At 34.5% G+C, this 13,349-nt stretch overlaps 1 non-coding gene across 1 annotated transcript; it reads right to left on the reverse strand.

Annotated features, from left to right (window-relative positions):
• Positions 1–6,379: 6,379 nt before the first annotated feature.
• LOC128284842 (small nucleolar RNA R71) lies at positions 6,380–6,486 on the reverse strand. Its single transcript, XR_008275262.1, has one exon. It is a non-coding gene; the product is annotated as a small nucleolar RNA R71 (small nucleolar RNA).
• Between the last annotated feature and the right edge of the window lie 6,863 nt (positions 6,487–13,349).

Below are 13,349 nucleotides of genomic sequence, written 5' to 3' on the forward strand. Positions count from 1 at the left end.
AATCAAGTGCACATCATCATATGAATATCAAGCAAGCATAGGTACTCATCATAACATGAACTTTCATCTCACATGTTATCACATACATATCATGAACTTTTATTCATACTTTTTTGAGTTTAGGCTCATCATAACTCTAATTTACTCAAATACCTTTGCTTCACATTTAACATGGTCAGTGTAGATCAGTTGCAGAGTACCTCTGTCTAAACAAGATGGATCTCATTCACGTTGGGAGACATCACACTATCACAGATTGGTGGCATGTATAGCTAGACTCTCATTCATGCTAGGTTAGTTCGAGAACCGACTAAACCATAGCTCTGATACCACTAAATGTAACACCCCCTACCTGTGCCCGACGTCGGGACAGGATATGAGGCATTAACAGACTTAAAGCAAACAATCATGCAAACCGACCACAAAATTTCATTCATATTTTAAAACATTCAATCACATGCACATATTCCCTTATTTGGGTTTACGAAACCCAAAAGATACTTTAGAAAGTGTTTGAGACTAAACTGAGAACTTTGGAAAGCTCTGGGAAAAATATAGAAATTTTTCTCATGAAATAGGTTTACACGCCCGTGTGTTATCAATACACACGTGTCCTCAGGCCGTGTAACTCTCTGTTTATGGCATCAACAGATAAATTGAACCACACAGGCATGACACACTCCCGTGTCACTAGGTCGTGTCCCTCACACAGTTGAGACACACGGACGTGTCTCATCCCGTGTAGTTAACTTTTAGGCTATTTTCCAAGCCTTTTTGTTACCCTTACATGCACACACATATACATGGATCCAATGGCATTCAGCATCCTCAATTATGATACAAACATATCATTTACCTATCAACATGCATGTGTTACACATTCACACATTAAGCCAAGACTAGCCATACCATAGTTATCTTTGTGCCAATTTGTTTCAACTTATCATCAAAATTCCATGTTCAAAGACTTATTATTTATCTAAAGATTACACATTTAATTCATGGTCATAAAACATGCATTCAACACACATGACATATTGCCAACAATGCATAACAAACAAACATAATCATATCTTCACATTATAACTAATAAATCATAACTTGACTAGCTATACTTACAAGCCATAATCAATATGAGCCACATCTCATGGCCATATACAATAGCTCAAAATAGGCCAATACATTTGGCCAAATCATAATAACACATGTCATAGAACTAGGTCCCTATACATGCCACTCACTTGATAATTCTAACATATGTAACAATATTCCAAAGGTATTGGCTTGATAGTGTGATGCTGCCTCTGACGATCTCCAACCCCGAGCTGACCTGACAACACTAAAAGAAATGGAAAGAAGGGAATAAGCTTGAAGCTTAGTAAGTCCATATGAAAATAATAAGCAAATTATCAACATGATTCCATGGAAATATAATCATAATTACACTTTTACATATTTTCTAGTCATGCTATTTTCTCGAGTCATAGTTACTAAATTATATATATCTAGAGCTACGAAGCTCCAAATTAAGATATGTAAATTTTCCCTAAAACTAGACTCATATTTTGTTTTACCATAAAATTTCCAGAATTTTTGGTCCAGCCAATAAGTACAGTTTATTCTTTAAAATTACCTTTGTTCTGCTGCTTGACAACTTCGACCTTTCTTTACTAAAAATTGATTATCTCATAGTACGAGTTTTGATTAATGTTCTCGTCTATTTCTCTTGAGAATAGACTCATTAAGGATTTTAAAAATATAAATTATAACCCATAATTATTTTTGTACAATTTTTAATGATATTTCCAATTCAGAACAGGGGATTCTAAAATCATTCTTACCCTGTCTCACAAAAATTCAAGTATCTCATAATATAAAATTCTTTTGCTTACACCGTTTCCTTTATATGAAAATAGAATCAAAAAATTTAATTTCAAATCTTATTCAACCCTAATTTTATTTCCACAATTTTTTGTGATTTTTCAAAGTTACACAACTACTACTGTCCAAAACTGTTTTATTACAAATTTCACTCTTACATAATTTCACTTAATCCATTCCATCTTACCAAAAGTTTTCTCAACAAGAGAGCACATTGCTCAGAAATTTCCACAAACATATACCTGCACTTATTCATCACATGGTCATGTTCACATGTAATTTCACTTAGTCGATTTCCCGTTGAACTCATCGGACTAATAACAGATACACGGTTGCCTGCACATATTACCATCCTTGTAACCGAAGCTATCCGGTATGCATATTAGCCTGCACTTAATATTACACATACGACCAACAATCTGGTACACGTAGTAGCCTGCACTTAGCACTACAAACGTGACCTAACCATCTGATAAATGAAGTAGCCTGCACTTAGTACTACACACGTGATTGAAGTTGTCGGGTATGCACAGTAGCCTGCACTTAGTACTACACATGTGACCTAACTATCTGGTACACTTAGTAGCCTACACTTAGTACTACACACATGACCTAACCATTTGATACACGTAGTAGCCTGCACTTAGTACTACACACGTGATTGAAGTTGTCAGGTGCACATAGTAGCCTGCACTTAGTACTACATGTGCGACCTAACTATCTGGTACATGTAGTAGCCTGCACTTAGTACTACACACGTGACCTAAAACCATCTTAAACACATAATAGCCAGCATATAGTACTACACATGTGTTCTCACAATGGATCATTCGTATCATTTCTATTCCGAAGGTCAACTGGGAAATTCCTCACTTTTCAATATTTAACAAACTCATTCATTGTCTATTTCGATTTGCAATTTACATCAAATGATCATTCTATAGGCAACCCCATCTCATATAATAACAAAATATAATAACATAAAAGGAATCAATATATTATTTACATACAAACTTACCTCGAATCCGAGCACGACTATTTATTCTGATTTAGTCTATAATCTCATTTATTCCCAATCTATGCCCGAATCTCATTTTCCTTGATCTATAATATCACATTTACCTTAATAATTAGTCACATTATTCATATGGGTCCAAAAATCATATTTTTAAAAATTAGCATTTTGACCCTAAAACTTTCACATATTTTCACTTTTACCCCAAGGCTTGTAAAATGTTTTTTATCCAATTTTCGTGTATTTTAAGCCTAGCCAGATCATTTTAATAACTATAGAAGCCCTTAATTTCCACTAAATCACACTTTTATGACAATTTTTGTAACTTTTGCAAAACGGTCCTTTTTGACAATTTCATCGAAAATCACTTAGTAAAAGTCATTTATTATACACCGAGCATTCATTTTCTACCGTTAGACATCAAAACACATGCATTTCATCAAGAGGTAAATTTTTAAACACAAACCCTAGCTGAAAATATGGGTAGAAATGAGTAGATCTTGTTACGAGGATTTCAAAAACGTCAAAATTATTAAAACGGGGCTAGAACAGACTTATAATCGAGCTTGGAAGCTTGGAAACCCCTAGATATGTCTTCTCCATGCAAGTGTCAGCCATGGGGTAGAAGATGGACAAAAATTGGCTTTTAATTTTGTTTTTTATTCATTTTAATTACTAGATTACAAAATTGCCCTTAATTTAAAAATATTCTATTTCACCCTTTTCATGTCCATTTTTGTCCAAAAAATTATCCAATGGTATAACTACCATTTAAGGGCCTCCAATTTAAAATTTCATAACAATTGGACACCTCTAACATGTAGAACTAAACTTTTGTACTTTTTACAATTTAGTCCTTTTGACCAAATTGAGTGCCCAAACGTTAAAATTTTCGAACGAAATTTTTACAAAATCATCCCATGAAATTGTATACCATAAAAATATAATAAAAAAAATTTATGTCTCGAATTTGTGGCCCTGAAACCACTGTTCTAACTAGGCCCTAATTCGATGTCACATTTTTCCTATGTAATTTATCACCTTTTACTTAAAATTGTTGTTAAAACTAAGTAATTGTTTAATAAATTAATTAAAGATGTGAAAGTATGAAATTAGGACATAGAAATTATTAAAATGTGATTTTATGCTTTATTATATAGTTTTCATGTAATCAATGGCTTATTTTATATTTATTTGAATATATTAATTTTTAAGACATACAATGGGCTATACATGATTAATTAAATAATAAAATATAAAATTATATTTAATAATTAATTTTAAAATATTTCATTAATAATTTGGGTTTTAAATTAATTAATTAAGTTGGATAAATTTTATTCTTTGGTCCTCTAACTTGTTGATTTATTCTGGACAGGCCTGATAGCTTTGCTGGATTACAAAACTATCCAAATTGGGGACCAAGTCAACCCAAAATTCAACTACAAGGTCCTTGAAGAGTTGAAGAAATTAGAGATTTACCTGAAGATTTGCACTTGACTGAGTCTCTGTCTTGAGTTGTTGTGGCACTCAAATTGACCAAAAATCAAGCAAAAATTAGCTCAACTTCCTCAATTTATGACCAGCCATCGATGGAAGATGCTTCAAAAGATTAAAACTCCTATTTGTAGTAAAATATCCTCCTCTCCTCACCTATAAATAAGACCTCATTCTCACATTTCTAATCATCCCTCATCCCTCATTCCTCGTCATTCATCATTCTCTCCTCTCTAAACTCTCTTAGCATTCTTTTTTTCTCCCCATGCCTATCATCATCTTTTCATAAAGATTTTAGCATTTGAGCCTTTTAAAGAACCCTTGGTCGGCCACCTTAGAAAGCCATCAGCAAAGGAGCGAAGCAAAGGAACGAACGAGCCTCGTCAGTCAGAGTCTTGGGTGACAGCCACTCTGAATTGGGTTTAATCTTTCTTTTCTTTAATTTAATTTAAAGATGTTTGGTATGTGTTCTTTATTCTTATTTACAACAATGTTAGCTTAATTTTATTTAAGCTAGGATGATTGATTTAATTAAATAATATTTATTAGATTCATGCTTATAATGTTTATGCCTCAATCGACCATGTTTTAAATTAAAATCAAGTTTGTATTTCATTCATACATGATTGAAATGCACCTAAATTAGCTGAGAAATCATAACCAGATGACGGCTAATGGACGCATAATTGAAATGTGCAAGCTCAATTTAGATCCTAACCCGATTAAATTGCAGGTTGCATAACAACCCTAACCAGGCTCTATTTTCTGCATAGTTTTTATATTTGTGTGATTAAAGTATTTCAAACCTAAGACGTCCTTGTTACCTCGTGCGAATACTAATAAACCCTTAGTAAATAAGGATTAGCAAAATAAGTAATTACTAAGTAAGGGATTCTGAAATGACCGAAAGTGGTTTCCAAACTCATGAATATCGAGTTGCCATGGACTGTTTTTTTGAATATTATTAAGCATGTTGATAATAAATTGAGTTTAATTAAAGTAATTGTCCTAGTTTATTTATGTTATAATTGTTGCAAATTGTTTTCAATTTTTCTAAAATCTGTTTCATTCATATAGTTTGCATACTTAGGTTTATTTGCATTAGGGATCATTGCATTTAGTTTAATATATTTTAATCATCACTTCTCAACTAAATTGTGTTGTTATTTACCAAATTGTTAATATAATTTTACAAATTGACTTAGCACAAATACAATCCCTGTAGAGACGATAACTCGATACTTACTTATTACTTGACAACGACTATGTACACTTGCACAAACCTACGAGTTACAAGTTTTTAGCACCGTTGCCGAGGATTGTCAACTATTGCCATAGTCATTTCTTTAGTTAAATTATTTATTTTCAATTTGATTTATTTCTAACATTACTAACTTATTCTTTTTAATTTTGTGATTTTCTTTTCAGGTGTTTATGAGCATAGATCGAATTACCGATTTACTCCTTATAGACCCTGAAATTGAGTGAACTTTTAGACAAAGAAGATATGAACGAACAGCTCAAAGACAAGTTGAGATAGACCTTGGAAATTAGAATCAAGACCAAGGTAATAAAGATGATCATTTACGAAATCCCATCCTCATTACTGATGATAGGGATCGATGCATCAGACAATATGCTGTGCCACTTTTTAGTGAGATAAATACAGGAATTAGAAGGCCATATATTGAGGCAACCAAATTTGAATTGAAACTAGTGATGTTTCAAATGCTCCAAACGGTGGGCCAATTCACTGGTATGTCCACAGAAGATCCACATCTCCACCTTTGGTTGTTTATGGAGGTGAGTGATTCATTCAAGATAGTCGATGTGACTGAAGATGCACTGAGGTTGAAGTTGTTTCCATACTCGTTGCGAGATTGAGCACGAGCATGGCTTAATTCATTAACACGAAGCTCTATATTTACATAGTAAGAATTAACAGAGAGATTTTTGGTTAAGTATTTCCCGCCTAGCAAAAACGCTAAGTTGAGGAACGAGATCACAACTTTCCAACAATTAGATTACGAATCTTTTTCTGAGGCTTTGGAACGATTTAAGGAGTTACTGCATAAGTGTCCTCATCATGGGATTCCTCTTTGTATCCAGTTAGAGACATTCCATAATGGTCTCAATGCATATACAAGATTGATGGTAGATGCTTCTACGAATCGTGCAATTTTGTCTAAGTCTTATAATAAGGCTTATGAGATCATCGAGAGGATAGCAAGTAATAACTATCAATGGCCAACAAATCAAACAGCTTCAGGGAGACGTGTAGCCAGAGTTCATGAAGTTGACACCTTCACTTCGTTATCAGCTCAGGTATCGTCTATTTCCTCTATGTTAAAACAGCTTACTGCTAAGAGTACTAATAATTTTATAACTTAGCCACCAAGTCCGTTTGAAGTAGTTCCCTAGGTGTACTGTGGGAAAGGTCATTCTTTTGAGAATTGTCTATTGAATCCCGAGTCAGAGTACTATGTGGGGAACCAATATCAAAATAGCAGTGGACAAGGACCCTAGTCCAACTTTTATAAAACTTCATGGCGTAATCATCCTAAATTTTCTTGGAGCAACTAAGGAAACAGACCGAATAACAACTTATTGCAGCATAGACTTAATCAATCTCAAGGGTTTAATCAGCAAGCTCCAAAACCACCTCAAGCTGAGGCATCAAACAGTTTGGAGAACTTGTTTAAATCGTACATGGCAAGGAATGACGCTTTGATACAAAGCCAAGCAGCAAACATTGAAAAATTTGGAAAACCAAATGGGTCAGTTAGCTACGAAGCTTAGTAATAGAGTGTAAGGAACCTTGTCAAGTGATACTGAGAATCCAAGAAATTTGGGTAAAGAACATATCAAGGCAGTGGCGTTGCGAAGTGGAAAAATTTTGGAACCTCGATTGATTGGTGTTGAATATAAGCCTGTTGAGAAGAATAAACTAGCTGTTGAAATTCCTACACCAAAAGAATTAGAATTTGCAAAGACTGACAAGGTAAATCCTAACTTAGTGAATTCAGATAATTTAACATCTTTGTTGGATACAGATTTACCTACTCAGGAAAGTTGTCCAGTTCAACCGAAAGTTCCATCAGCTCTATATCCGCAAAGATTGCAGCAACACAAGCAGAAATAGGAGGTGCTATTCAAGAAGTTTTTGGATGTTCTGAAGCAGTTACACATTAATATTCCGGTGGAAGATTTAGAACAAATGCTGAATTATGTGAAGTTTATGAAGGATATACTGTCCAAGAAGAAATGACTGAGTGAGTATGAGACTGTTGTCTTGACAAAGGAGTGCAGTACATTCCTGCAGAACAAACTGCCACCGAAATTGAAAGACCCAGGAAGCTTTACTATACCTTGTAACATTGGTGAATCTTACTGTGGTAATGCTTTGTGTGATTTAGGAGAAAGTATCAACTTTATGCCTAAGTCTATTTTCAAGATGTTAGGGATAGGTGAAGTAAGACCTACTACTGTGACGCTTCAACTAGCGGATCGATCATTAGCATATCCCGAGGGAAAGATCGAGGATGTTTTGGTAAGAGTCGATAAATTTATTTTTCTTGCTGATATCATTATCTTAGATTTTGAAGTAAATAAGGAAATGTCAATCATCCATGGGAGACCTTTCTTAGCCACGGGAAGAACGTTAATTGATGTGTAGAAAGGTGAACTCACCATGCGAGTTCAAGATGATTAGGTAACCTTTAACATTCTTAAAGCGATGAAATTTCTCGATCCGATAGAAGAGTGTTCAGTTATGGAAGAGATAGAAACCTTGGTTTCTATGGTAAGCAATTTTGAATAAGATCCATTGGAGAAAGCCTTAGATCTTAACCTTTTGGAGGGCAAGAATGTGATGAAAACATTGCTATGATGAAAGCCAATCCGAGAAATTTTATTCAATGCACACAGTTTGAACCATTGGAGTTAGAAGTCAGAGAACTTGTTCAACCCAAGTTTTAATCGAAGAACCACCTAAACTCGAACTAAAGGTACTTTTTTCCTATTTGAAATACGTTTATTTAGGTTACTGTGCTACTTTGCTTGTGATTATTTCAGCAGAAGTTACAAAAGATCAAAAGTAGCAATTAATTACTGTTCTAAAGAAATTTAAGAAAGCAATTGGTTGGACCATAGCTGATATTCAAGATGCAGGAATCATTTATCCTATTTCAGATAGTTCGTGGGTAAGTCCGGTGCAGTGTGTGCCAAAGAAAGGTGGAATCATGATTGTTGAAAATAAGTATAACGAGTTAGTTCCAACGAGAACTGTTACTAGTTGGAGAATCTGTATTGATTACAGAAAGTTGAACAAAGCCACTCGGAAGGACCATTTTTCGTTACCTTTTATGGATCAGGTGTTAGATCGACTGGCAAGTAATGAATTCTATTGTTTTCTTGATGGCTATTTGGGGTATAACCAAATAGTTGTAGCCTCAAAGGACCAACATAAAACAACATTTACTTGTCCATACAGTACGTTTCCTTTTAGGCGAATGCCTTTTGGTTTATACAATGCACCTGCAACTTTTCAACAATGCATGATGGCAATATTCACTAATATGGTTGAAAATCTTGCTGAGGTTTTCATGGATGATTTTTTTGTTTTTTGTAACACTTATGATATCTGTTTGAGTAATTTGGCTAAGGTACTGAAGAGATGCGAAGAGACAAATCTTGTCCTTAACTGGGAAAAATGTAATTTTATGGTTAAGAAAGGGATTGTCTTAGGGCATAAAATCTCAAAGAGAGAAATTGAAGTCGATAAAGCAAAGGTGGATATAATTGAAAGATTACCGGCCCCAATGAATGTGAAAGGAGTCAGAAGTTTCTTAGGCCATGCCGATTTTTACCTAGTATTTATCAAATATTTTTGAAAATTTCTAAAATGCTGTGTTTTTTTATTAGAAAAAGATATAGTATTTGGTTTCAACAAAGCATGTTTGGAAGCTTTTGAAGATCTAAAGAAACGGTTAATCTCAGCCCCAATAACTGTTACACCTGATTGGAACTCACCTTTTGAGTTGATGTGCGATGGAAGTGATTATGATGTTGGAGCTATGATGGGTTAAAGAAGAAACAAAGTGTTTCACCCTATTTACTATGCAAATAGAACTTTGACGGGAGCCCAACTCAATTATACGGTAACTGAAAAGGAAATCTTTGCAATTGTTTTTGCTTTTGATAAATTTCGCTCATATCTTATAGGTACCAAAGTCACAGTATTTACTGACCATAAGGCCATTAAATACTTACTCGCGAAGAAATATGCAAAACTGAGGCTATTTCGTTGGATACTATTACTTCAAGAATTTGACCTTGAGATAAGATAGAAAAGGTGTTGAAAATCAAATAGCTGATCATCTTTCGAGGTTGGAACAAGATGAGGTAACTAGATCATGTGTGCCTATCAATGAGAATTTGCTAGATGAACACTTATTTAAGGTAAATCGAATTCATGAAACACCTTGGTTTGATGATTTTTCCAATTATCTTGCATGTGAAATAATTCCTCGAGAAATGACATACCATCAAAGGAAAAAATTCCTTTATGATAGTCGGTATTATTTGTGGGAGGATCAGTTTTTGTTTAAACAGTGTATAGATAATATAATCTGAAAGTGTGTTGTTGAAAGTGAGATTGTTGAGATCTTGTATCATTGCCATTCATCCCCAAGTGGGGGACACATTGGTGGTTCACGTACTGTAGCAAAGATTTTGCAAGCAGGTTTCTTTTGGCCTACGCTATTTAAAGATGCTTATGCTTATGCTTATGTGAAGAACTGTGATAAATGCCAAAGGACTGGGAATATATCAAGGAGGAATGGGATGCCCTTGACAAACATTTTGGAGATTGAATTATTCGACGTATGGGGCATTGACTTCTTAAACCCGTTTCCTTCTTCGTATAGGAAAAAATACATCTTAGTTGTTGTAGACTATGTACCCAAGTGGGTTGAAGCTGAAGCATACCTTACAAATGATGCTAAGGTAGTCATGGGATTCCAACATAAGCATGTGTTTACATGATTTGGGACACCAAGAGCTATTATTAGTGATGAAGATTCTCACCTTGTGAACAAATGGCTTAAGTGGTTGCTTGACAAATATGGTGTGAAGCACAAGATTGCTACTGGCTATCACCCCCAGTCCAATGGGCAAGTTGAGAGAGTGAACCGTGAAATCAAAGCTATCCTTGAAAAGGTAGTACACCCTAGCAGAAAAGATTGGTCTCGAAGGCTCAATGATGCATTATAGGCATATCGAACAACATTTAAGACACCATTAAGAATAACTGCTTATCGGTAGGTTTTTGGGAAGGCATGTCATTTTCCATTAGAGTTGGAGAATAGAGTTCACTAGGCCTTGAAGCAATTGAAATTTTATCTTAAGCAAGCCGGTGAGAGAAGGATGTTAGAACTGGATGAGTTGGAAGAGTTGAGGTTGTTTTCCTATGAGAATGCCAAAATGTGTAAAGAAAGATAAAAAAGATGGCATGATAGTCATATACAACCTCGCGAGTTTAAAGAAGGTCAGAAGGTTTTTTTGTTTAATTCAAGGATGAAGTTATTTCCTGGGAAGCTTAAATCCCAATGGAAAGGACCATATACCATTCTACCGAGTGTATCCTTATGGAGCTATTGCATTATACGGCAATCACAAAGGTACGTTTAAAGTTAATGGTCAACATCTCAAAGATTATTGGGATGGTGAAGTTGAGTGAGTTGGATCCTCGTTCAAATTAACAGACCCTTGATTTTTTATGAACTTGTTTTGTAAATAAATAAATAGTTAGAATTTATTTTCTTAATTTAGTACATTTAATTAATTTTGTCTAAGGAGATTGGAACTTAAGCGGAATCGCTGTGACCCCTTCCACATTTCCTGGGAATTAATTTAATGTAATTTATTGAGAAGAAATATTCTAATTGAGATTTAAAATTTTTAAGTTTAATTTGTTTTGTTTAAATTTTTAATTTTTAAAGGGAGTCAAATTTGGCTCAAGTACTAATCAGTTTTTTTCCTCTCTTGAGTAAGCCTGAAAATACAGCCTGAATTTGAGGCCCAAGACAACTTAAAGGAGGGAAAAATCCATACCTAGTGCCACCACTCCCATTACTTGCCGCCCAAGTAACCCTAATGTAGCTAATTTTTTGCTACATGTTGCCTTAATTTTTCCTTATATAAATCCCTCTCAATTCCCCTAATTTTCATATCCTTCAAAGCAATTTGCTTACACCCTAAAAATCCCTAAAATCTCCTTTTTCTGCTGTCAACCTCAAATCCCGAAGGAAACCCTAGTTCTCTTTCCAACACGGCCCAATTGGTCGAGCTAGTGTCTCGCACATGGCCTCGGCAATCCTCACACGGTCGTGTCATGTGCTCATGTGCGCACGGCCTGGTTCATCGATCACACGCCCATGTGGCGTCGACAATTTTATTTTTCAGCTTTCGTCGATTCTCATTTTCTGTGTTTCCGGGTACACACCTGGTATCAAATTGATGCAAAAGCAATTCTCGAGCCTTCCAAGACCTATATTTAACCAACACAACTCTCGATTATTCGCTTAACAATGAGTTAAACTGAACCGGAAACATGATATCCAATCTTTGAATAAAAACCCTTACCTTCAAAACTTCTAGATCGGTTTGCTTACGAAACATTATAGGAAGAGTTTGAATCCTAGCGAAACGATGCTGCCCAAACATCAAAATAACCCCTTAGTCAGAAACTTAACATTCTTAACTTCAAACACATATTAATACTTACCAAAGTTGTCCATAAAACAACAAAATAAAGAACCAGAGTATAGTTGCAGTCGAAATGGGAAGAAAAATGAAAGAAAGTTAGAGGAGAAGGGTAGGTTTCGGAAAAGAGAGGGGAACAACAAAGCGTTTAACGTCAAAAGTTTCTGAAGGAAGAGAAAAACCAAAATTGGGAAAATTAACAAAAGATGATACTCATCCCTAAATTTCCTCCCACTACTCCCACTACTCAACTTCCATATAAGTTCTGTTTGACCAAAACTCTCTCGGTCAAATGAGCAAAAATATTGCCTACCCAAGGATTTTATATGATTTTATTAAAGTGAGCAAAAGTTCTGTTAGGACATAGAAATTATTAAAATGTGATTTTATGCTTTATTATATAGTTTTCATGCAATAAATAACTTATTTTATATTAATTTGAATATATTATATTTTTAAGACATAAAATGGGCCATGCATGATTAAATTAAATAATAAAATATAAAATTATATTTAATAATTCATTTTAAAATATTTCAATAATTTAGGTTTTAAATTAATTAATTAAGTTGGATAAATTTTATTTTTTGGTCCTCTAACTTGTTGGTTTATTCTGGACAAGTCTGATAGCTTTGCTAGATTACAAAACCGTCCAAATTGGGGACCAAGTCAACCCAAAATTCAGCTGCACATGGCTATCCATAAACCACTTTTTTGTATAATTACACAAGGTCCTTGAAGAGTTGAAGAAATTATAAATTTACCTGAAGATTTGCACTTGACCGAGTCTTAGTCCTGAGTTGTTGTGGCACTCAAATTGACAAAAAATCAAGCAAAAATCAGCTTAACTTTCTCAATTTATGGCCGGCCACCTATGGAAGATGATTCAAAAGATGAAAACTCCTATTTTTAGTAAACTATCCCCTTCTCTTCATGTGACATCCCTAATTTGACCCTAGTTGGGAAGTGGTGTCGGGACCATTAAACCGAGTCTTATAAGTAATTAAAAGTTATATTCTATGTTTATGATGTTAGCAAATGCATGTGTGAAAGTTGCATGCATTAATTTGATCATTTCTATGTGAATTTATTAAGATGGACTTATATGAAACATTGTTGAAAGGTGATAGGCCAATCTTCAATGGTCTAATAGTATATGCATGCAAAAGAATGGTTTTGCATGTCAATTTAC

The sequence above is a fragment of the Gossypium arboreum genome, chromosome 11, assembly GCF_025698485.1.
Source record: "Gossypium arboreum isolate Shixiya-1 chromosome 11, ASM2569848v2, whole genome shotgun sequence".
NCBI classification, from domain to species: Eukaryota; Viridiplantae; Streptophyta; class Magnoliopsida; order Malvales; family Malvaceae; genus Gossypium; species Gossypium arboreum.